The sequence below is a fragment of the Sturnira hondurensis genome, unplaced genomic scaffold (assembly GCF_014824575.4).
Source record: "Sturnira hondurensis isolate 20B ecotype Veracruz unplaced genomic scaffold, ASM1482457v3 Scaffold0021756, whole genome shotgun sequence".
Classification (NCBI taxonomy): Eukaryota; Metazoa; Chordata; class Mammalia; order Chiroptera; family Phyllostomidae; genus Sturnira; species Sturnira hondurensis.
In genome coordinates this window covers 156,874-184,167 of record NW_028094387.1, presented here as the reverse complement: position 1 = coordinate 184,167, position 27,294 = coordinate 156,874, and positions in this window count along the sequence as shown.

The window sequence follows — 27,294 nt, the reverse complement described above, 5'->3', positions numbered from 1 at the left end:
CCATAACAACAAAAAAATAAACTAGAACAATCAGACCAGTAAGGTGGTGGAACCTGCTGGAGAGCTGAGAAAAATTGAGGCCAGGCAGTGGACCAGGTGGGCGGGACTGGCTGTGGCAAGTCAGTGGGCTGTGCAGTCAAGGCTGACTTAAGGGGAAACTGAGACTCAGAGCTGACTGTCAATTATGGCGGTTGCTGTGGTGGGAAAAATTCCCAGTCTTATGCAAGAGTTTATTGGAAAGTGTGCTAGAGACGAAGAAGGAGAGTGGCATTGTTCCCTCTCTGGCCCCTCTTGCAGCACCACAGAACAGCAAAGTGTGTTTCCCTGCCTGGGTGAATATCTAAGGCCTCCATGCCACCCTCTTATGACTTATCAGATTTGCCAAGACAAAGAAATGTGGCCCAAATGAAAGAACAGAGCAAAACCTCAGAAAGAGAACTAAGCGATGGGAAGATAGCTAACCTATCTGATGGAGAGTTCAAAGCCCTGGTAATCAAAATGCTCACAGAGCTGAAAGAGCTCGGTCAAAAAATAAAAGAACAAATGAAAGATACCCCAAATGAAATAAAGCAAAATATTCAGGAAACCAACAGTGACAGGAAGGAAACCAGGACTCGAAGCAATGATTTGGAACAAAAGGAAAAAAATAAACACCCAACTGGAACAGAATGAAGAAACAAGAATTAAAAAAAGTGAAGAGAGTCTTACAAACTTCTGGGACAACCTGAAACATTCCAATATCCTAATTATAGGGGTGTTAGAAGCACAAGAACAACAGCAAGAAATGAAAAACTTATTTGAACAAATAATGGAGAAAAACTTCCCCAATCTGGTGAAGAAAATAGGCTTCCAGGAAGTCCAGGAAGTCCAGGAAGCCCAGAGAGTCCCAAAAAAGTTGGACCCAAAAAGGAACACACCAAGGCACATCATCATAAAATTACCCAAGATTAAAGATAAATGGGGAATCCTAAAAGAAGAAAGGGGAAAGAGGAGAGTTACCTACAAAGGAGTGCCCATAAGGCTACAGCTGATTTCTCAAAAGAAAATTTCCAGGCAGGAAGGGGTTGGAAAGAAGTATTCCAAGGCAAAGACCTCCATCCAAGATTATTCTATCCAGCAAAGCTTTCATTTAAGGGCAGATAAAGTGCATCTCAGATAAGGTCAAGTTAAAGGAGTTCATCATCACCAAGCCATTATTATACGGAACGTTAAAGGGACTTTTCTAAAAAAAAAAAAGATAAAAAATATAAACAGTAAAATGACAATAAACTCATAACTGTCAAGGAATGAACCTAAAAGAAAAGACACATCACTCCACTGTCACTTCTTTTCTAAAAGAAAAGAAAAACAATGAAAACAAAAACTAAGCAAACAACTAGAACAGGAACAGAATCAGAGAAATGGACATCACATGGAGGGATTTTGGTGGGGAGGGAGAAGGGAGGAATCAGGAAAAAGTACAGGGAAGAAGAAGCATAATTGACAGGCATTAAATAGACAGGGAGAGGTAAAAATGGTATAGGAAAGAGAAGACTCAAAGAACTTATATGTACAACCCATGGACGTGAACTAAAGGAGGGGGTGCTGGATGGTTGGGGGGACAGGGCAGAGGGAGGATGGCGGGAAAAATTGGGAAAACTGTAATAGCATAATCAATAAAAAATACTTAAAAATAAACATAAAAAATAGACTTCCGCCAAGATGGAGGCATAGATGGAAACACTGTGCCTTCTCCCACAACCAAGTTTGAATACAACAAAAGTTTGGAGAACAAAGACACAGCCAAAGAACAGAAAATGGAATTATACGGAAGTCTGACAACAACATACCGTTCAACCAGGACTGGTAAGAGGGGCGGAGCCAGCAGCAGAGCAGGGTCGGGCAGGACAGATCCCCTGACACAGGCACACAGGCAGTGTGGACCCAGTTGGGGGGCGGGGCAGACTGACCACGGTTGCACACATTCACGCACAGTGAGACGGACCGCACAGGCCCCATCGGGTGAACCCAGTGGCGGAGGGCTGACGGCGGTGGCACATTCCAGTGCAGTGGGATGAAATGTGCGGCCCGGTGACAGTGGCAGCTGCGGCTGCAGCAGCGGGAGGTGGCAGATGGGACTGCCATGGCTCCTCTTTGACCCCACCCCCACGTACAGGGTCACAACCCAGCAACTGAGTTGCCCTGCTCTGGTGAACACTTAGGGCTCCGATCCTGATACGTAACAGGCATGAAAAATCCAAAAGATGGCGCAAGAAGAACTCAAAGTCCCAGAGCCAATAACTCTCAGCGACCGAAAAATTGCCAGCCTCTCAGAAGCACAATTCAAGACACTGTTTATCAGGATGCTAACAGAGCTGGTTGATTATAGTCACAAATTAGAGGAACATATGAAGGCTAAACTAATTGAAATGAAGGGAGATGTCCAGGAAACCAATAGCAATGGAAAGGAAACTGAGACTCAAATCAATGGAATGGACCAGAGGAAGAACAAAACATCCAACCAGAAAAGAATGAAGAAATGAGAATTCAAAAAAATGAGGAGAGGCTTAGGAACCTCCAGGACATCTTTAAACGTTCCAACATCCGAATTATAGGGGTACCAGAAGGGGGAAAGAAACAGCCACGAGTGGAAAACATATTTGAACAAATAATAAAGGAGAACTTCCCCAGTCTGGCAAAGGAAATAGACTTCCAGGAAATCCAGGAAGCTTAGAGAGTCCCAAAGAAGTTGGACCCAAGAAGGAACATACCAAGGCACATCATAATTACATTAGTCAAGATTAAAATGAAGGAGAGAATCCTAGAAGCAGCAAGAGATAAGGGGACAGTCACCTACAAAGTAGTACCCATCAGACTGTCAGCGGATTTCTCAAAAGAGACCTTCCAGGCAAGAAGGGGCTGGAAAGAAGTATTCCAAGTCATGAAATCCAAAGACCTACAGCCAAGATTGCTTTACCTCCAAAACTTCCATTTAGAATGGAAGGACAGATAAAGTGCTTCTCAGATAAGGTCAAGTTCAAGGAGTTCATCGTCACCAAGCCCTTATTATGTGAAATGCTAAAGGGACTTAGAAAAAGATGAAAAATATGAACAGTGAAAGGACAGCAAACTCACAGTTATTAAAAACCACACCTAAAACAAAAGCAAACCAAGAGGACAGCTAGATCAGGAGTGGAACCATAGAAATGAAGAACACATGGAGGGTTAGCAACAGGGGAGTGGGAGGAGGAGAAGGGGGGAGAAGGCACAGAAAATAGTATAGACAGTAGGTAGAAAATAGATAGGGGGAGGGCAAGAATAGTAGGGGAATTATAGAATCTAAAGAACTTGAGACACGTGGTTATAAACTAAGGGGGCGAGAATGGTGAGGGAGGGGGTGTGCAGGGTGGAGGGGAATGAAGGGGGGGAATAGAACAACTGTAATGGTATAACCAATAAAGTATATATATTAAAAATAAAAAACAATGAAGGACACATGGACAATAACTAAGATGGGGGGCGGAGATGGGAGTGGGTGGGGAGCACTGGGGGGTTGCAGGGCTGGGAATACAAGAAAGAAAACTGTACTTGAACAAAAGTTAAATAAATTAAAAAAAATAAAAAAACAATTTTAACCTAAAAAGAGAAATAAACATAAAAATAAAAATGAAAACATTAGAAGACATTAAAGAGTGCATAAATGGTGATGGAAGGCAAGTTTAGTTATGGTAAACTCAGAATAAAATACGCAGGTAATGTATTGCAGAATTGTATACCTGAAACCTGTATAATTTTATTAATCAAGTCATCCCAGTACCTTCAATAAAATGCTAAAAAAAAAACCAAACAAAGAAAAAATAAATAAAATTGCCTTCTTTCTTTTCAGGTATTGGCAAAAGTACAATACACATTTTAAAATATTTACCAAGGTTGTATGCAAGTTTTTCTTAGCCATCAGTTTTTCCTTTACCACATTGCTGTAAATCACCTCAATTGAGAACAGGTCCTTCCCATTTGAACAAGTAATCAAATATCAATATAGGGGTTAGCCTAGTTCTAGCATAAAAAGGATGATTCTAGATAAAAGGAATGATTCACATTTTAAGTAATGTACTTTCATAAAAACTAGCCAGCACTTTATTCTACTGGGAAATGCAGATTTGACTTCATAGACTAGTCAGAAACAAGGTCCCAAACACACAAGTCCCAAACAGTTCTTTATACAAGAGAAAAATGAAGCTACAATTTATCCTTAAGCTACAAAATTATTAAGTCCTTAATAATTAATATGTCTCATTTAGGTGGTGTGTAAAATATTGGAATGTCAACTTTGTTGGCTGAATCAGTCCGTTTCATGCCACAGTGGCTTTACAGAGGCGGGTTTTGTAAAATCAACAGTAAAGTTAGAAGTGGTGGAGAAGCAGCCAACAGGAATAATTATAGGATCAGCAGTTTACCAGAGGTAGAGGCAGGCATTGGATGGCAATCCAGCATGCAGACAGGTTTGCCGAGCAGTCTAAGGGTTGAAAGCATTGCATTAGAATATTTCTATGCTGAGGTTTCCCACTTACAAGGGTTAAAACAGCAAAAATCAGGAAGTACCATATAGTCAGAAGGTGATTATATGGAATAACTAGAAAATGCAGTCTAAAACACAGAGAAGGTGACTGGATTGTTGCAAAAATTAATTTTACTAATGTGCCCAAGAATATAATCATTATGACAACATTATGAAATAAAATAGCAGGAGTTAACTTTTCCGGGCCAGTCCTGGATCCTGGGAAAAACTGTCAGCTTCAGGGCCATCTGCTTTTTGTCTGATCAGTTGACTGCTCTGGATAACTTTAATCTGAAGTCTCTGATAGGCTGGGATATTCAGTCAGGTGAATGAGGTGCAAGTGTGAGAGATTTTTAAAATGAGAAACATAAATCCTTTTAATTTTGCAGCACAGGGATTAGCTCTTAATACCCAGTATGGTCTTTCAGCAAATCTGGAAGGAATCCTTGTGGAGATAACATTTTCAATGGACCATAGGGCCAGGTTGTAGGTCATGATGTCTGATGCCTTCATCTCCTGGGAGTGCACTATGAAAAAATTGTTCTACAAGTTTTAATTAATTTCATGAGATTGTTATAAATTCTTTGCAATAAGTCAGAAGGTCTCCTTAGTACATTTGTGCATTCTCTGATCCAGCCTCATAGGTCTTCTGATAATGATTTTAAAAGGGACAATGAATGTTTACCACAGGGAGTGGATCTCAAGTTAAGCAATACCAAGGGAAAGGCTTTAGACTAAGGCAGACCAAAAGGTTCAACAATTTTTTCCAATTAAATTTTAACTACTTCTTCAGTTCTTTAAAACCAAAGGACTAGGGATTATAAATGCAATAGGGACGCTGCAACATTGGCCAGGTCTTGCATACCTGGTGTAGAATTTGTCTTGTAAAGTGGGTCCCCCAATTGCGGAGTAGGGGTGATTCTTTCTCAAAGTAGTTTTATAGCTGTTGTGGCTGTAGCTTTTCAACATGGGAATGCTTCTACCCAATGAGAATACATACAAATCATCACTAAGATATTTTTATCCTTGAAATGTAGGCCAATTGGATAAAAATCACTTTCTAAATCTCTAATAGGCCTAACTAGTTTTATTTCTCCCTTGTGTGAAGAGGTTCCCTTACTTTATCCATTTAATTATAGTGACAAAGACTTCACAAGCAGCTACAGAAATTCAAATACTTAAAAGCAAAACTTAGCTCTTTCAAAATTAAGATGGTTTGGTTTACCTAAGCAATCCAATATTTGATGATGTAGAGCACAGGAAATAATTTTAAATAAACATAAATCTTTCTTTTTCCCTTTATAATTTCTTACCAAGAGCACATCAGTAATACAGCAACATATGTCAATTTAACAGAGAGAGAAACCCAGATTTGAATTCTGTATCAGCATACTTTAAAAATTAAGTAAATCTTCGCCCTGGCTGGTACAGCTCAGTGGATTGAGCTCGTCTGAATCGAACCGCGATCGTCTGGGCCTGTGAACCAGGTGATTGTGGTTCGATTCAGGGCACGTGCCTGGGTTGCAGGCCAGCTCCCAGCAGGGGACTTACGAGAGGCAACTGTACATTGATATTTCTCTCCTTCTCTCCTTCCCTTCCCCTCTAAAAATAAATAAATAAATAAAATTAAAAAAAACTTAGGTAAATCTTCTAATTTTGTTAGTTTGACCATACATAAGATTTGTTTCTCAAGTTTTTTGTCTCTATTAAAGTTCTGCAACACACACAAACCTGCAATTTTCTTTTTTTTAAAAAAAATATTTTATTTATTTATTTTAGAGAGGGGAAGGCAGGGAGAAAGAGGGAGAGAAACATCAATGTGTGGTTGCCTCTCATATGCCCCTTGTTGGGGACCTGGCCTGCAACCCAGGCATGTGCCCTGACTGGGGATCGAACCGGTGACTCTCTGGTTTGCAGGCCAGTGCTCAGTCCACTGAGCCACACCAGCCAGGGCCAAGCCTGCAATTTTCATAGAACTTTCAGCTTTTGTCCTTTCTTATTCGAGAACAATTATTTTACTTTAGGACAAAATCACTCTCTTTTCCTTTAACAAAATGTGTTTCCTTTTCTTATACCTTCTTTTATCAAGCATACATATTGTATTCTTTATATGCAATGATCTTCAGTCACTGTAACATCCTAGTCAGGCTTTATCACAAGTACAGTAATCCCTTGGTACTTGTTTATTCATTCCAGAACTCATGATGAGTGCCAAAACCGATGAGTACTGAACAATGAAATATTTTCTCTTGCAGGATGGCATTGTAACTCATACAAGTTCTAGCAAGTGCAGTAAGTCTGGAGCAAGTGCTGAGTGCTTGCGACCAGTACAATGTTCCATGAGTTCTGGAGCCAATAAGTACCAAAATATGAGTGTACCTGGTTCTTAATAGCAGAATTTAAGGTTTCAAGGAACCGAAGGACTTTGGAAACTGTTTGCCAGAAGTTCACCTAGAAACCTTTATCCCATTTATTTCCACAATCAATTTTAGGTAACTTTTAGTAAATAATTTTAGATAATTTCCTAAAGGTTTCACAAGACTGAAAAGTGATTAGCTATTATCTCTAAAGATATACCTGTTGTAATTAAGCCAGCAACCTTAAACCAGCTTTTAGTCACTGAAGATTGATCCTAGATCATGTGCACTTAAAAACAACTGGCTTAACTTCTGTTATCACTCTAATTCATATAAGCATTCATTTATTTTAAGCCCATTGAATAGAGTTTTTTTATAACCTATTTTTAAAATTTCAAACCAATTTTTAGCAATACTAACCAGCAACAGAAATATACCATATCTGTAACACAAATACATAGATATAAATATGCAAATAAACATAGATCTCTTAGCTTTTTTATTTTTTAAAGGTTTTTAAAAATATTATTTATCTTTATAGAGGAAGATAAATATCAATGTATGGTTGCCTCTCATGCTTTCCCTCTTGGGAACTGGCCTGCAACCCAGGCATATGCCCTGACTGGGAATTGAACTGTGATCCTCTGGTTCACAGGCCCACACTCAATCCACTGAACTACACCAGCCAGGGCAGATATCTTAGCTTTTAATTAAAAGGTGCTAGCTTTTTGTGTCCCAGGTAGAATAATACAAAACTCAAAAGAAAAATGATCCAAATGATCCATATTTTACGGCCAAAGCTTTTTATACTGTAAGAATTTCTTTAAAGCTGTTTTTTTAAAAAATTAATTTATAGTCAAAGGATACATTTCATTGTGTCTGAAAAGTTTGAGATCCCAAGGTAAACTTGTTGAAAAACACAAATAAAAGAATATGGAAAGAAAGTGCACACAATAAAGTTGGAAATTTCAGAAATCAAAGAGAGAGGCTGCACAAGGCTTGAGTTTAAAGGGGTCAGACTTTCCCAGAGAGGGAAAGGAAGGTGGTACTGGAGGCAGATCCTGAACACAAAACAGCTGTTACCTGCCTCCCCATCATGGGACAGAGAAGATGGGGAAAGGAAAAAGAGGCCTCAAATGCCATTTAAAATAGAAAGGGGACTGGCTAGCATGAGAATTATTGAGCATGGGTTATCGGTCTAACTTCTTTGGGACTCCCTGTGCTTCTGGACTTCCTTTGCCAGACTGGGGAAGTTCTCCTTTATTATTTTTTCAAATAAGTTTTCACTTTCTTGCTCTTCCTCTTCTCCTTCTGGTACCCCTATGATTTGGATGTTGGAACATTTAAAGATGTCCTGGAGGTTTCTAAGCCTCTCCTCACTTTTTTGAATTCTTGTTTCTTCATTTTTTTCTGTTTGGTTGTTTCTTTCTTCCTTCTGGTCCACACCATTGATTTAAGTCCCAGTTTCCTTCCCACCACTGTTGGTTCCCTGTACATTTTCCTTTATTTCACTTAGCATAGCCTTAATTTTTTTCATCTAATTGGTGACCATATTCAACCAATTCTGTGAGCATCCTGATCACTAGTATTTTGAACTGTGCATCTGATAGGTTGGCTATCTCTTCATTGCTTAGTTGTATTTTTTCTGAAGCTTTGATTTGTTCTTACAGTTGGGCCGTTTTTTTTCTTCTCAGCACTCCTGTCACATAGTAAGGGGTGGAGCCTTAGGTGTTCACCAGGGTGGGGCAACTCATGTAGATGTGTTGTGATGCTGTATGTGGGTCTGAGAGAAAACAATGGTGCTTGCTCTGCTCTCTGTCAGATTTCAGTCACTTATCCCACTTCCCACAAGCAAATTGGGCCCTTCTGGTGCTGATTCCCAGGTGGGTGGGTTTGTGTATGTTCTAGGACCCTGTGGGTCTCTCCAATGAACTCTCCTGTGGGGCTGGGAGTTTTTCCCACTACTGTGTCAACCCCCACAGGTGTTTTCAATCAGTGGTTTGAGGCTTATTTCCCTGCACTGGAGCCCTGGGTTGTGTGATTTGTCTCACTCCCCAGTTGTTCCTCTTGGTTTATCTGCATGCAAATGTGGGACCACCCAGTCCTCAATTCGCCACTTCACCAGGTCCACCAGCCACCACGTTCTCGTGAGTCCTCTCTGCACAGCTGCCCGTGTCCACCCCTCCTACTGGATGAATGTTTCTTATTTGATTCAGTTGTTGGATTTCCATACAGTTCAATTTTCTGTCAGTTGTTTTTTTTTAATTTGTTGTTGTCGTCCTTCTTTTGGTTGTGCGTGGAGGCACAGTGTGTCTACCTACACATCCATCTAAGCCAAAATTCCTATTTCAGTTTTTAGCACTGTAGCATCTACCAACTCCCCAAATCCCATGTCAAGACGCTGTATGTGCATTTCAAGAGAAGTTCGCACGCAGCTTTCAGAAGCCAGAGTGGGCAGTAAAAACCCCATCCCCAAAATATTGGAGATTAGTGCTCTCTGGATTGCAACTTTTGGTCTTAGGGGTCCAAGCACAGAGACAAGCAGCCATTGTTGCTTCACCCCACTGTCAAAGCCCTTTCACCTGTGGCTGAAGCAATTTCCAGGCAATTTAGAGGGCTGGTGAATTCCTCCCCACATCTTTATTTTTCTCTGTTTTCCCTTTTGGGAGCCATACATTAAAGACCTAGGATATTCAAAGCAACAGCACACACAAGAAGTTAAAAAGTAACCACAAATGCCCTAAGATTTTAAGATCTTAAGATCTCAAGTTGATCAGAGACAGCCTATAATAAATTTTAAAAACAAGTAAAGCAAAACAGAACTAATAACAGCAAACCCTGGAGAAAGGGAAGACTCTGGTTTTCAGAATTACTATATTATTAGATTCAAATGTCTAGTTTTCAACCAAAACAAAACACAAGGTATGCAAAGAAACATAAAATTATGGACCATTGAGCCCTGGCTGGTATAGCTCCGTGGATCAAGTGTGGGCCTATAAATCAAAGTGATGCTGATTTGATTCTAAATTAGGGCACATGCCTGGGTTGTAGGCCAGGTCCACAGTAGGGGGAATGTGAGAGGCAACCACACATTGATGTTTCTTTCCTTCTCTTTCTCCTTCCCTTCCCCTCTCTCTAAAAATAAATAAATAAAATCTTTTTTAGAAAGAAAAAAATATGTGGACTATTCAAAGGAAAAAATAAGAAGACAACCTTCCAATGAAAGACCAGATAGCAGACCTACTAGACAAAAGTCTTTGAAAACTCTCTCTCTCTCTGTCTCCTCAAATAGCTAAAGGAAGACATTGAGAATGTCAAGAAAATTATGTATGAACAAAATAGAAATATCAATAAAGAGAATACCTAAAAAATAAATTCTAGAGCTGAAAATTACATGAACTGAAATGAAAAAATTCACTAGAGTCTTTCTAGTATGCAGAACATTCACAGAAATGGCACCTCACAAAGAAGGAAGAACAAGTCAACAGCCTCAAAACTCAGGTGGCTGAAAAAGAAAATGTACCTGCATCCTTGAATGACACTTCTGTCCACATTACCAATCTTTATGGTAAGGCTACCACATGCCATGTGACTGGTGGGATGAAGGTAAATGTTGACTCCTCGATACACTGCCCTCCACATCTAACTCTGGGCCACAGGAGGAAATAGGACCAAGACCCTTGGCCCAGTCAGCTCTCAGAGCCCTTCCCAGCTAAGGAATGAAGATTGGACAGATTGAGGATATCATCCTCAACCCCTCCAACAGAGCCTGCAGGAAAGGGAGTCACCATGGTTGCTATCTGTGAGCAGACTCCTCAAATTATTGTATTCTGTTAATAAATTGCCTTTGCATGAGCATAAAATAATTTTTTACTAGAGAGATCCAAAGGCAGATTTGACCATGCAGAAAAGTGAATCAGAAAACTTGAACAAACTGACAGTAACCAGAGGGGCAGGAGGAGACAAATAATGGGGGAAAATAGGGGAAGGTCCATCAAGGAACATGGATAAAGCCAAAGGAGATAGGTTTCAGGGTGGGAGGCAGGGATGGGTGCGGCGGGGGGCCAAGGTGGGGTGAAAATGGAGACAACTGTATTTGAATAACAATAAAAAAGGCTAGTGCAAAATAAACAAACAACAAAAAAAGAAAACTTGAAGATAGAACAACTGAAGTTACTGAGTCTAAGAAATAGGAAATAAAGATTAAAGAAAAGTGAAGAGCCTAAGGAGACTGTGGGACATCATCAAGCAGACTAACCTATACATTGTGGGAGTATCAGGAGAAAGAGGGGGAAAAGTGTCAAAAATATTTGAAAAAAGAATGTTTTTCATAAAATTTGAAAAATTTTCAGCCATAAGTATAAATGTTGCACAACCTCAATAAACTCCAGGTAAGATAAATTCAAAGAGACCAACACATATGATGATCAAACCATCAAAAGAGAAAGACAAAGAGAATCTTGAAAGTAGCAAGAAAAAAGTGAATCTTCCCATTTAAGGGATCATCTATCATATTTCTCATCAGAAACTTTGGAGGCCAGGAGACAATGGGCTAATACATTCCAAGTGCTAAAAGAAATAAGTGACAACCAATGATCCTGTACATTGCAAAATTATCCTTCAAAACTGAGGGAGAAATCAAGATATCCCCAGATAAATAAAAGCTGAGTGGGTTCATTACCTTAAATTTGCCCTGAAAGAAATGCTAAAGGGGGGAATTCCAGCCAAGATGGAGGCATAGGTGGAAACACTGTACCTCCTTGCACAACCAAGTTTATGAACAACAAATATTTAAAAACCAGAATGCAAGCAAAACAGAGAGAAAATTAAACTGTACTGAAGTCCGACAACAATGAACCATTTATCCAGATCAGTAAGAGGGGCGGAGTCGGCGGGTTGTGCAAGAAAAAGTGGCCAGACCAACCCAGGTGCACAGGCAGCAGTTGGCAGATCTCAGGCATGGGGTGGCAATGGGCAGACTCAGTGAGAGCGCAAGGCGGCTGGCTGACCATGGTCACACATTCATGTGCAGATAAACTAGGTGAAAAAATGAGCAACGAAGGACCCCAGAAAGTATGGCAGACACTGAATGACCAGAGGTTGAGGAGAGGAGATGACCACAGATCAACAAGGTACGAGGGAACAGCGCAGAGGCTGCAGGTCCTCCCCTGGGCCGCACCAGGGCCCTGGCCAGGCTGCCTTGGTCTCTGAGAGCTGAGGGTGGGCAACAATGACCCTGGGAGAGAGCCAGTCACTGGCACCCTCCCTATCCAGCAGGGCACAGATTGGAAAACACCAGGAGAGATCGGTTTGCCTGTAGTGGCAGAGAGAGGAGTGGGCATTGGGAAGCAAACCAGAGAGCTCTGATAACCTGTGGAGTCAGGCTATGGTTGTCGGTTTGGGGAACTGAGTGGCCCTGGCATTCCCAGTAGCCTGAGCCGGTGCTCCCACAGTCTCAGGGAGCTTCGGGATACTGGCAGGGCCCCTGGAAGAGTGACAGTCACCAGCTCCCTCCCCACCTAGCCAGGCACAGCCTGAGAAGCACCGGGAGTCCGGTTGTGGTTACCGGCTTGGAGATCTAGGAGTCACCGTGCATTCCCGGTAGCGTGCATTCCCGATAGCAGGGGACTCAAGCCAGGGCTCCCACAGTCTCAGAGAGCTGTGGGCTACTGGCAGACTGAGAAGCACTGGGAGTCAGGCTGTTACTGCTGGTTTGGAGAACTGAGAGTGCAGGACTTGAGCCTGCGCTCCCACCGTCTCAGGGAGCGTGGGCTACTGGCAGTGCCCCTAAAAGAGCGCCAGTCACCAGCTCCATCCCTGCCCAGCTGGGCTCAGACTGAGAAGCACCAGGAGTCAGGCTGTGGCTGCTGGCTTGAAAGAACTGTGAGTCGCCCTGTGTGTGCAGCCACAGCACTGGGAAAGGTCCAAGCCCAAGTCTGCGAGACCAGGAAAGCCTGGCTGGGAGCGTGTGCCCTCACACCAGGCCAGGGCTGGGAAGCCTGGGGAAAAACCTGCTCTCAGTGGGACATCGGAGAGCGGCGCCAGTCTGGATCTTGGGAGGGCACTGGGGAGACGAGCTGAGTTCACCGAGAAGAGAGAAAGGCCACACTAACAGCCCCTCAGGCTGCTGCAGTTAGTGAGACCAGAAGAAAAGGTTTGACCAGCTGGAAACCAACAAGAGGAGTAGGTGGAAGTGGAGAACACCAAGATACCTGCAGGAGACTGCACCACTGAATCTCACAGGCATCTTACCACAGAAGTTCACACCATAAACCCAGGAACCCAGAACAGACCACTTTAAGAAGCTGAAGCCAACAAGAAGAGCAACACAAACAATGGGAAGACAAAGAAACAACCCCCAAATGAAAGAAAAGGAGGAAGTCTCAGAAAGAACGTTAGATGAAATAGAGGCAAGCCAACTATGAGATATTGAATTCAAAGCACTGGTTATCAGGAAATTCAAAGAGCTCACAATGAGCTACCAAGAAACTACAGGGGAGCTACAATGAACTCTCTGCAAACTATACCAACATGAAAAAGGAAATAGAAACCATCAGTAAAGGCCAAGAGGAAATGAAGAATATAATTTCTGATCAGAGAAGAAAAGGAAATAAAAGGCATCCAAATCGGAAAGAAGGAAACAAAGCTGGCACTGTTTGCAGATGACATGATAGTGTACATGGAAAACCCTATAGCCTCTACCAAAAAACTGCTCAAACTAATAAATGAATTTGGCAGAACAGCAGGATACAAAGTCAATATCCAGAAATCAAAGGCATTTTTGTATGTCAACAATGAAGCAGCAGAAGCAGAAAACAAAGAAAAAATCCCATTAGATATAGCAAAAACAAAAATAAAATATCTGGGAATAAACCTAATCAAGGAGGTAAAAGACCTGTATGCAGAAAACTACACAACACTGAAGAAAGAAATCAAGGAAGACACAAATAAATGGAAACATATACCGTGTTCAAGGATTGGAAGAATTAACATCATTAAAATGTCCATACTACCCAAAGCAATTTACAGATTCAATGCAATACCTATTAAAGTACCAATGGCATATTTCACAGACATAGAACAAACACTTCAAAAATTTATATGGAACCATAAAAGACCCCAAATAGCAGCTGCAATTTTGAGAAAGAAGAACAAAGTAGGAGGGATCACAATACCTGATATCAAACTGTATTACAAGGCCACTGTAATCAAAACAGCCTGGTACTGGCACAAAAACAGGCACATAGACCAATAGAATAGAACAGAGAGCCCAGAAATAAACCCAACTCTCTACAGTCAATTAATATTTGACAAAGGGGGCAATAACATAAAATGGAGTAAAGACAGCCTCTTCAACAAATGGTGTTGGGAGAACTGGACAGCTACATGCAAAAAAAATGAAACTTGAGCACCAACTTACACCATACACCAAAATAAATTCAAGGTGGATAAAAGACTTAAATATAAGCCATGACACCATTAAAGTCCTAGAAAAGAACATTGGCAGGAAATTCTCAGCTACTTCACGCAGCAACATTTTTACTGATGTGTCCCCTAGAGCAAGGGATATAAAGGAAAGAATAAACAAATGGGATCTCATAAAAATTAAAAGCTTCTGCATGGCTAAGGAAAACAGTATCAAGATACAAAGAGAAGCAACAGCTTCTTGGGAAAACATATTTGCCAATGATACCTCAGACAAAGGTTTAATCTCCAAAATATACAAAGAACTCACTCGACTCCACTCAAAGAAGACAAGCAACCCGATTAAAAAATGGGCAAAGGACTTGAACAGACATTTCTCCAAGGAGGACATACAGAGAATCCAGAGACACATGAAAAGATGCTTGATATTGCTAGCTATCAGAGAGAGGCAAATTAAAACCACAATGAGATACCACTTAACACCAGTCAGAATGGCTATCATAAACAAAGTAACAAACAACAAGTGTTGGAGAGGTTGTGGGGGAAAGGGGACTCTAGTTCACTGTTGGTGGGATTGCAGACTGGTACAACCACTATGGAAAACAGTATGGAATTTCTAAGAAAACTAAAAATGAACGTGCCTTTTTACCCAGCAATTCCACTATTAGGAGTATATCCTAAGAACCCTGAAACACCAATCCAAAAGAACCTGGACATATATTGAACCTGGATGTATATTGAACCATCCTATGCACCCCGATGTTCATAGCAGCACAATTCACGATAGCCAAGAGTTGGAAGCAACCTAGATGCCCATTGGTCAATGACTAGATCAAAAAACTATGGTACATTTACACAATGGAATTCTATGCTGCAGAAAGGAAGAAGGAACTACTACCCTTTGCAACATCATGGATGGAACTGGAAAGCATTATGCTGAGTGAAACAAGCCAGGCGGTGAAAGACAAATACCATATGATATCACCGTTAACAGGAATCTAAACAAAACAAACAAGCAAGCAAAATATGACCAATGACACTCAAATACGGAACAGGCTGACAGGGTCCAGAGGGGAGAGGGGAGAGAATCATTGGGGAAAAGGGGATGGACTCACATGAAAAAGTATAAAGGACACATGGACAATAACTAAGGGTCGGGGGCGGAAGTGGGAGGGAGGCGGGGAGCACGGGGGGGCGGTGGGCAGGGTTGGGAATATAAGACAGATAGTTGTACTTGAACAAGAATTAAATAAAAAAATTATTAAAAAAATGAGCAATGACACAGACCACACAAACCAGGGACCCTGTGCCAGGAAATAAAGCCTAAAAGAACCAATTGGAAAAACTTTCAGGGGTCGAGGTGCTGGGAGAGGCTCCCAGGCTCACAGAGAGTTTGTTGGAAAGACCCACAGGGTCCTGGAGGGTGCACAAGCCCACACATCTGGGAACTAGCACCGGAAGGGACCAATTTGCTGGTGGGAAGCAGCAGAGGGAACCGAAATCCAAGAGAGCAGAAAAAAAAAATGCCATTGTCCCTGTCTGACCCCACCCCCACATACAGCGTCACAACCCAGCCACCTGGGTTGCCCCACACTGGTGAACACCTAAGGCTCCCCGCCTCTTACCTAACAGGCGAGAACAGACCAAAACATTATGGCTCCAGCAGAAGAACAGCTCAAAGTCCCAGGGCCAATACTTCTAAATGACCAAGAGATAACTAACCTATCAGATGCACAGTTCAAAATACTGGTGATCAGGATGTTCACAGAACTGGTTGATTTTAGTCACAAATTGGATGAACAAATGAAGGCTTCACTGAAATGAAGTGAATTGAAGTGAAATGAAGCAAAATGCACAGGGAAACAACAGTGATGGGAAGGAAGCTTGGACTCAAATCAATCTAGTGAATTTGAGTCCCAGCTTCCTTCCCATCACTGAATCAGAAGAAAAAAATGACCAGGACTTCCGGCCAAGATGGAGGCATAGGTGGAAACACTGTGCCCCCTTCCACAACTAAATTTAAAGACAGCAAAGTTTTAGAAACAAAAACACAGCCAAAACAGGGGCTGTACAGAAATTGAAAATTGAATTGTATGTATGGAAGTCCGACAACAACAAACCACTCAGCCACACCAGTAAGAGGGGCAGAGTCAGTGGTGGAGTGGGATCAGGCTGGAAAGACCTTTGGTCCCACTGACCCAGGAGTGGAGTCAGAGGCGGTTGGTGAATCCCAGGTGTGGGGTGGCGACAGGCAGACCCAGTGAGGGCGCAGGGCAGCTGGCTGACTGTGGTCACACATTTGCGTGCAGATAAACCAAGCGAAAGAGCGAACAGTGAGACAGACTGCTCAGGCTAGGGCCCCAGGGATGGGGATTAGAGCCTGAAAATGTCAATTGGAAACCATTTTGGGGTCAAGGTGCCGGGAGAGGCTCCCAGGCTCACAGAGAGTTTGTTGGAGAGACCCACAGGGTCCTGGAGAGTACACGGGCCCACATACCCAGGATCCAGAACCAGAGGGACCCAATTTACTTGTGGGAAGCCGCAGAGGGTAGAGAAATCTGAGAGAGAGTGGAGCAGAGCAAAACGCCATTTCTTTCCTTCTCTGACCCCGCCCCCACATACAGCATCACAACCCGGCAACTTGGGTTACCCCACCCTTGTGAACACCTAAGGCTCCGCCCCTCATACATAACAGGTGCAAACAGACCAAACATTATGACTCGAGAACAGCTCAAACCCCAGAGCCTATAATTCTAAATGACCAAGAAATAGCCAAACTTTCAGATGCACAGTTCAAAATACTGGTGATCAGGATGCTCACAGAATTGGTTGATTTTAGCCACAAATTAGAGGAACATATGAAGGCTAAACTGACTGAAATGAACGGAAAAGCACAGGAAACCAATAGTGATGGAAAGGAAACTGGGACTAAAATCAAGGAGTGGACCAGAAGGAAGAAAGAAACAACCAAACAGAAAAGAAGAAACAAGAATTCAAAAAAATGAGGGGAGGCTTAGGAACCTCCAGGACATCTTTAAACGTTCCAATATCCGAATTATAGGGGTATCAGAAGGGGAAGAGGAACAGCCACGAGTGGAAAACTTATTTCAACAAATAATAAAGGAGAACTTCCCCAGTCTGGCAAAGGAAATAGACTTCCAGGAAATCCAGGAAGCTGAGAGTCCCAAAGAAGTTGGACCCAAGAAGGCACATACCAAGGCACATCATAATTGCATTAGCCAAGATTAAAATGAAGGAGAGAATTCTAGAAGCAGCAAGAGATAAGGGGACAGTCACCTACAAAAGACTTCCCATCAGACTGTCAGTGGATTTCTCAAAAGAGACCTTCCAGGCAAGAAGGGGCTGGAAAGAAGTATTCCAAATCATGAAATCCAAAGACCTGCAGCCAAGATTTCTCTATCCAGCAAAGCTTTCATTCAGAATGGAAGGGCAGATAAAGTGCTTCTCAGATAAGATCAAATTCAAGGAGTTCATGATCACCAAGCCCTTACTAAATGTTAAAAGGACTTATCTAGGAAAAAGAAGGTAAAAAATATGAACAGTGAAAGGACAGCAAACTCACAGTTATTAACAACCACACCTAAAACAAAAGCAAACTAAGAGGACAGCTACATCAGGAGCAGAACCATAGAAATGGAGATCACATGGAGAGTTAGCAACAGGGGAGTGGGAGGAGGAGAAGGGGTGAGAAGGTACAGAGACTAAGTGGCATAGACAGTAGGTAGAAAATAGACAGGGGGAGGACAAAAGTAGTATGGAAAATTAGTTATAGTATGGAATATTAGTTATAGTATGGAAAATTAGTTATAGTATGGAATATTAGTTATTTATAGTATAAATAACTAATCACATCACTTTGACTTATAGGCGCACACTCGATCCACTGAGCTATACCAGCCAGGGCTCAATGGTCCATAATTTTATGTTTCTTTGCATGCCTTGTGTTTTGTTTTGGTTGAAAACTAGGCATTTGAATCTAATAATACAGTAATTCTGAAAATATAGAATCTAAAGAACTTGTGACACATTGACATGAACTAAAGGGGGGAAATAGGGGGAGTGGGTGTGCAGGATGGTGGGGAATGAAGGGGGGAAATGGGACAACTGTAATGGCATAATCAATAAAACATATTTAAAAAAAGAAAACATAAATAAAAAGAAATGCCTAAGGGAGTGCTACAGGTTGAAATGAAAGAATGCTAGATAATAACTTGAAGTCAGATGAAGAAATGAAGATCTCAGTATAGGTAAATGCATGCAATTATAAAGCTAGTATTATTGTAATAATGTTATGTAAGTCTTCTTTTTGTTTTTTTCCTTTTTGTATTCCACATGATTTAAGAGACTAATGCATTTTTAAACTATTAGTCTAAAAGCTAGTATTATTGTAGCTTTGGTTTGAAACTCCACATTTTGTTTTCAAAATAACATTGTTTTCAATGTTATTTAAGAGATTAATGCACTTTAAAAATAATTATTTACCTATGGTTTTGGTCACACAATGTGTAAAGATGTAATTTTGTGGCATAAATAACTGATATTGGATGGGGGTGGAGGTATATAGAAGCAGAGTTTTGTATGTTATTAAAGCTGGTATAAATTCATTTTGAATGTTATAACTTTAATCCGTTAAATATAGTTCCCATGGTAATTATTAAGAAAATAGCTAAGCAAAACACAAAAATGGAAGTGAAAAAGTAATTAAAATGTTTCATTGCAAAAAAAGTATTACCTAAACACAAAAGAAGGTAGTAATGCAGGAAATGAAGGATAAAAAAGTTATAAAGCATATAGGCAACACATAGCAAAATGACAGAAGCAAATCTGTACCTATCAGTAACTACTTTAAATGTAAATGGATTAGACTATTTAATCAAAGGACAAAGTTTAAAAAAAAGAGAAGACAGAGTCTGGAAGAATGAATTAAAAAGAACCATAATCCCAATAGACAGCCAAATATGCTGCCTATAAGAGACTAACGTTAAATCCAAATAAACAAGTTGAAAGTGAAAAAAATTTTTCCCCATCATTTATCCCCCATACTCTCTTCCACCTCCATCCACCCCTCCCTCAAGAAAAAAGTCTTTTGCTTCATTCATGATTGTACATATTGAGGAGTTATAGTTATATATGGAGTTATAGTTATATAGTTATATATGGAGTTCTAGTTATATATGGAGATCATACCTATGTAGTACAAAGACATATATCAGATTTAAAGTACAACAAAGTATTTTTAGATATCTACAATTGACTAAAGGGAAATAAAAAACATATATGCACAATTTACAGACAACAGTGTGATATGGCCAGAGGGAAGGGGGTTGGAGATTGAGCAGAAACAGGCAAAGGGGAAGAAAAAAAGAAAGTGAAATATGAAAAAGCAGGTAAAAGGGGAAGAGATATGAAAAAGATATTTCATGCAAATAGTAACTAGAAAAGAACAGGGTGGTTATATTACCATCAGACAAAAATGAGCTTTATGTTTTTTAATGTTTTATTTATTTATTTTTAGACAGAGGGAAGGGAGGGAGAAAAAGAGGGAGCAAAACATCAATGCACGGTTGCCTCTCACAGACCCCTTACTAGGGACCTGGCTGCAACCCAGGCATGTGCCCTGACTGAGAATCAAACCAGCAACCCTTTGGTTCACAGGCCAGCACTTGATTCACTGAGCCACACCAGCCAGGGCACAAAATAAACTTTAAATAAAATTTAAAAAGGTTACAAGAGGAAAAGAGGGGCATTATATATTAATACAAGGTTCAATACAACAAGAAACAACAGTTATAAACATTTATACACTTAATAATAGACCATTAAAATATACAAACCAAAACTTGGAAGAACTTAAAGGAGAAATAGACATTTCTATAGTAATAGTTGGAGATTGAAATACACCACTTCTTTTACCTGATAGAAAAACCAGGCAGAAGTTCAGTAAGGAAAGAGAGGACTTGAACAATACAATAAAGTAACTAGATCAAACAGATATATACAGAGCACTCTACCCAACAATAACAAAATATAGATTTTTCTCATGGGTACATGGGATGCTTTCTAAAACAGAACATATGTTAGGCCACAAATTAATTCTCAATACATTTTTAAAAGATTATAAAAAGTATCTTTCCTGACTACAATGGGATAAAGTTAGAATCAATAATAGAGGGAAAACTAAAAAATTTACAAATGTGTGGAAATTAAACAACACACTTGAATAGGTCAAAAAAGAAATCACAAGGGAAATTAGAAGGGCTCAGGAATGAATAAAAACAAGAATATAACACACCACAATTTCAGGGATGCAGTGAAAGCAGTGGTAGGGGGAAATTTTACAGCTAAAAGCCTATTAAAATAAAAAGAAAATCTCAAATCAACATTGTAACTTTACAATTTAAGGAACTAGAAATTCAGGTGGATTTTCCCATTCAGACTATAAATTTTTGTATCAGCAAGGACAGGGTAGGATATACTGCAATGACAAACAATACCAAAATCTCAGTGCCTAGTATTTTAAAAGGTTATTTCTTGTTTGTCCAAAATTCACTTCAAGTCTGAGAAACTCTCTCAACTCTCATATTTTATATCCGAAATCCAGTCTACTTTGAAAGCATCAATACTCTACATCAACCTGTGCCTCCATGATCATCAAGACAGAAGAAAAAGTGTGAAGAACTGTGCACAGGTTTTTAAATGCTTCTACCTGACAGTGACATATATTACTTCTGGTCACATTTCTTTGGCTATAAAGAAGTCATACATCTACTCCCATTTTCAGTGAGCACAGAAGTAAAATTGTCTTTTGTACCTGTAAAGAGAGGAAAAAAATATTAGTGATCACTAGTGAAGCCTATCATGAAACCCTAACTATAAAATCATTAAAACTTGAAATAATCTGAGTGAACCTGTGTTTCTAACACCAAATCCACCTAAAGAGAATATAATGCACCTCACTGGAAGATTCAAAGGTAAAAACAATGACCATTTGACTCATACTTTACAAGTCACTTTCACAAACATAATCTTTTCCAATACTCATACTCAAACCATGAGTTATACGCTATTATTAATTATAATCATTATTTGTCTTGGGCGGAATTTCTTATGTGTAATATAGCCAGGTTTATTATGAGGCTTTTCTGAGACTTGCTTAAAAAATCTCAAAAGTTAGAAAAGCTTTATTCACATCCTGACTTCCGCCAAGATGGAGGCATAGGTGGAAACACTGTGCCTTCTCCCACAACCAAGTGTGAATACAACAAAGGTTTGGAGAACAAAGACACAGCCAAAAAACAAAATGAACTATATGGAAGTCCGACCACAACTAATCGTTCCACGGGGATGGTAAGAGGGGTGGAGCCAGCAGTGGAGCAGGGTCAGGCAGGAAAGATCCCCCGACCTAGGTGCATAAGTGGCCCGGACCCAGGATGTGGGGCAGACTGACCGTGGTTGCACATTCATGCACAGTGAGACGGACCACGCAGGCCCCAGGGGGCGAGGGCTGATGGTGGTGGCACACTCACGTGCAGTGGGACGAAACACGTGGGCCTGGTGATGGTGGCAGCTGCCGCACCTGTGGGGGCCTCAGCAGGAGACGGCAGACTGGATGCCAGTGCTCCTCTTTGACCCTGCCCCCACATACAGCATCACAACCCAGTGACTGAGTTGCCCTGCTCAGGTGAAGACCTAGGGCTCTGATCCTGATATGTAACAGGCATGAACAGCCCAAAAGATGGCACAAGAAGAACTCAAAGTCCCAGAGCCAATAACTCTCAGCGACCGAGAAATTTCCAGCCTCTCAGAAGCACAATTCAAAACACTGTTTATCAGGATGCTAACAGAACTGGTTGATTATAGTCACAAATTAGAGGAACATATGAAGGCTAAACTAATTGAAATGAAGGGAGATGCACAGGAAACCAATAGCGATGGAAAGGAAACTGAGACTCAAATCAATGGAATGGACCAGAAGGAAGAACAAAACATCCAACCAGAAAGGAATGAAGAAATGAGAATTCAAAAAAATGAGGAGAGGCTTAGGAACCTCCAGGACATCTTTAAACATTCCAACATCCGGATTATAGGGGTACCAGAAGGGGGAAAGAAACAACCACTAGTGGAAAACTTATTTGAACAAATAATAAAGGAGAACTTCCCCAGTCTGGCAAAGGAAATAGACTTCCAGGAAATCCAGGAAGCTCAGAGAGTCCCAAAGAAGGTGGACCCAAGAAGGAACACACCAAGGCACATCATAATTACATTGGCCAAGATTAAAATGAAGGAGAGAATTCTAGAAGCAGCAAGAGATAAGGGGACAGTCACCTACAAAGTAGTGACCATCAGACTGTCAGCGGATTTCTCAAAAGAGACCTTCCAGGCAAGAAGGGGCTGGAAAGAAGTATTCCAAGTCATGAAATCCAAAGACCTATAGCCAAGATTTCTCTATCCAGCAAAGCTTTCATTTATAATGGAAGGACAGATAAAGTGCTTCTCAGATAAGGTCAAGTTCAAGGAGTTCATCATCACCAAGCCCTTATTATATGAAATGCTAAAGGGACTTATATAAGAAAAAGAAGATGAAAAATATGAACAGTGAAAGGACAGCAAACTCACAGTTACTAACAACCACACCTAAAACAAAAGCAAACCAAGAGGACAGCTAGATGAGGGGTGGAACCATAGAAATGAAGATCACATGGAGCATTAGCAACAGGGGAGTGGGAGGAGGAGAAGGGGGGAGAAGGTACAGAAAATAGCATAGACAGTAGGTAGAAAATAGATAAGGGGGGCCGGCAAGAATAGTAGGGGAAATACAGAATCTAAAGAACTTGAGACACGTGGTTATAAACTAAGGGGGGCGGAGAATGGTGGCGGAGGGAGTGTGCAGGTGGAGGAGAATGAAGGGGGGAATAGAACAACTGTAATGGTATAATCAATAAAATATATTAAAAACAAGGCACATCCTTAGGTAGAGATAATAAAGTGGGTATTAAAACATCTAAAAAAAAGAAAAGCTTTATTCATGAATATAGTCTTCTCAAATATTTGTTACTTTGTTTATTTAATTTCTGACTTCATGTAGAGTTGTGTCTGCATGCATGTGTATATGTGTAAGGTGTGAAATATGGAATCCAATTTCATTTTTGTCCATATAAACAAATAATTTTCTAGTTCCATTTACTGAAAAGATTTTAAAATAAACTTTTTTTAAAGATTTTATTTATTTATTTATCTTTAGAGGGGAAGGAGAGAGGGAGAGAAACACCAATGTATGGTTGCCTTTTGTGTGTCCCCTGCTGGTAGTTAGCCTGCAAGGAACTAGCCTGCAACCCAGGCATGTGCCCTGACTGGGAATTGAACCGCGATCGTCTGGTTCGCAGGCCCGCGCTCAATCCACTGAGCTACACCAGCCAGGGCCTTAAAATATACTTTTAAAAAGAAATTTTACTTCTCTATATTTGTCAATTGTTTTTACTGCTCATCTATTCTCTACCTAAGTCAATATAAAGCAGATTCCAGGAGGAAAGCTAAGAGGGTGGCATAGGTAATCACGGCTCACCTCCTCACATAACCACATCAAAATTACAACTAGTCATGGCAGGTGTGGCTCAGTGAATTGAGCACCAGCCTGAAAATTGAAAGGGTGCTAGTTCCATTCCCAGTCAGGGTATATGCCCGGGTTACAGGCCAGGTCCCTGGTTATGGTCATGCAGGAGGCAAGCAATCCATGGTTTTCTCCCATGTCAATGTTTTCTTCCATCTCTTTCTCCCTTCCTTCCCCTCTCTAAAAATAAATTAATGAATGAAATCTTTTAAAAAATTACAACTAAACCACAGAACTGTTATTCAGACCTGCCAGAAATCGAGCTACATGGAAGGTCTACAATTACAGAATTAAAGAAGAAAACACATCTAGACTGGTAGGAGGGGTGGATATGTGAACAGGCTGGTCTTGGACCTATATGTGGTGGGTGAAAATTAGAAGAGATATCTCAGGAGCAAGCAGTCCCAACCCCAAAACAGTCCCCCTAGCCCAGGGTTCCAGTGCCAGGAAAAGAAATCAGCATAACTTCTGGCTGTGCAAATCAGTGGGAATTGAGGCTGTGGAAGACAGAAACTGCTGTGTTCCATGGATATTCCTCTTCAATGGCCCACACATGTACTTACTCAGACTTATTCTCTCTGAGCTCTAGCACTGGGGCAGCAGCTTGAAAGGCACCAGAGGCATACAAGGAGGAACTGAAGTGTCTGGCATCAGGGAGAGAGCTGGGGGCCAGCTTTCTCCCAGACAGAACTGCTAGCAGAGCCCATTGTTACTTTTCTGGACCCTCCTTCAGTAGAGATGGCAAGTTGATACCATATCAATCAACCTGGCTCACATTGTTTGCCCACCCTGGTAATCCCTGAAGTTCCACCCCATCCAACTTTTGGTCCCACCAAAGTAGTTTCCAGTGGCTTTTCCATATAAATGACTTGTCTTGACTCATGCTTCACGTTTTTCTAAATCCTCTAAAAAAATCACAATCTGGCCCCAGCAAGCCCCATATCTCTTGTTAAGTGGCCACAGGCCTCACACTAGCAGTAGCTTGCCTCAGTTCATAGGTTGGCCTCTCTTGAGCACCTCCTAGCTCAGCACAAGTAGTAGCCATCTGCAGATCGCCTTGTAGCTTAAGCCAAGTGGCCCCAGACAGAACACAGGCAGTGGCTGACCTTAGTGTGGACCTATCAGGAAGCCCCAGAGCCTGTGCACACAGTGGACACCTACAGACAACATCAGAGCACCATACCCAACCACTCCACAAGCAACATACTCAAAAGGTAATGTCAGCAAGGACCAGAGTGCTGCTGAAATAAGTCCTGCTCTGTGGAGTGGACTGATCCTCCACAGTTGTCAGAGGTTGGTGGTTAGTGATCACAGCCATCCCTTGCAGCTGACTGGCCTGGGTAAATTCCTCCCACTGACCTGCCAACAGCAATCATGGCTCAACTATAAGAGGAGGGTGTGCACAGCTCAGCCAGTGGATGCACCTCGAGTACCCAGCTTGGTGATAGAGGAGGCTATGCCACTGGACCCTACAGGACACCTACTACATTAGGTCACTTTACCATGTCAGGGAGTCATATCAGCTCAACCTAATACATAAAAACAAACACAGGGAGGCTGCCAAAATGAGAAGACAAAGAAACATAACCCAAATTAAAGAACAGAACAAAAGTCCAGAAAAAGAACTAAACAAAGTGGAGACAAGCAACCTACTAGCTGCAGAGTTCAAAATATAGGTTATAAGGATATTCAACAAACTTAGGGGAAGAGCAGATGAATTCACATGAATCTTCAACAGCATAAAAAAAGACATAGAAACCACAAAAAAGAACCAATCAGAAATGAAGAATAAACTATCTGAAGTGAAGAACAACTTATAGGGAGTCAACAATGGAGTGGATGAAGCTGAGAATCAAGTCAGTGATTTGGAATACAAGAAAGCAAAACACACCCAATCAAAGTAACAACAAGAAAAAAACAATAAAAAAATGAGCATAGTATAAAGAGCCCCTGGGACACCTTCAAGCATGCCAACATTTACATCATAGAGGTGCCAGAAAAAGAAGAGAGCAAGACATTGAAAAACTATTTGAAAAAAATGATGATAGAAAACTTCCCTAACTTGGTGAAGAAAATAGACATACAAGTCCAGGAAGCACAGAGTCCCAAATAAAGTGAACCCAAAGAGGCCCACACCAAGACACACAATAAGTAAAATGCCAAATGTTAAAGACAAACAGAGAATTTTAAAAAGACAAGCAGAATCTTAAAAGAATAAGAGAAAAGCAGTTAGTAACCTACATGGGAGTTCCCATAAGATTGTCAGATGACTTCTCAAAAGAAACTTTGCAGGCTAGAAGGGATTGGCAAGAAATTTTCAAAGCGATGAAAAGCAAGGACCTATAACCAAGATTACTCTATCCAGTAAAGCTATCATTTAGAATTGAAGGGCAGATAAAGAGCTCTGCAGACAAGAAAAACTAAAGGAATTCACGATCACCAAACCATTATTATATAAAATGTTAAAGAGACTTATTTAAGAAAGAGATGAATATTAAAATGTTGAACAATAATATGGCAATAAATACATATCTATCAACAACTGAATCTAAAAAACAAGAGCAAACAAGCAGAACAGAAATAGAATCATAGATACAAGGAACATTTTGATAGTTTTCAGATAGGAGGAGGGTTGGGAGATGGGCAAAAATATGTGAAGGGATTAAGAAGTACAAATGGAGTAATTACTTCTTAGGCTTCCGGCCAAGATGGAGGCATAGGTAGACACACTGTGCCTCCTCACACAACCAAAATAAGGACAACAAAAAATTGAAAAACAAAAAACAACCAGAACTGACAGAAAATTGAGCTGTATGGAAGTCTGACAACCAAGGAGTTAAAGAAGAAACATTCATCCAGAGTGGTATGAGGGGCAGAGATGGGCAGCCATGTGGAGAGGACTCACAGCAAGGCGGTGGCTGGAGGACCAGGGCAGGCAAGGCAGAAGCTGGCTGACGCAACAAGGTGGTGGCTGGTGGAGTGGGCGGTGCTAGATTTGAGTGCAGATAAACAAGGAGGAACAAGGGGGGAGTGAGAGAAATCACACAACCCAGGGCTCCAGTGCAGAAAAATAAAGCCTCAAACCACCTATTGAAAACACCTGTGGGGGTTGACACAGCAGTGGGAAAAACTCCCAGCCCCACAGGAGAGTTCATTGGAGAGACCCACAGGGTCCTAGAACACACACAAACCCACCCACCTGGGAATCAGCACCAGAAGGGCCCAATTTGCTTGTGGGGAGCAGGGGAAATGACTGAACACCAGCAGAAAGCAGAGCAAGCACCATTGTTCCCTCTCGGACTCCTCCCCAGCATACAGCATCACAACACATTTACATGGGTTGCCCC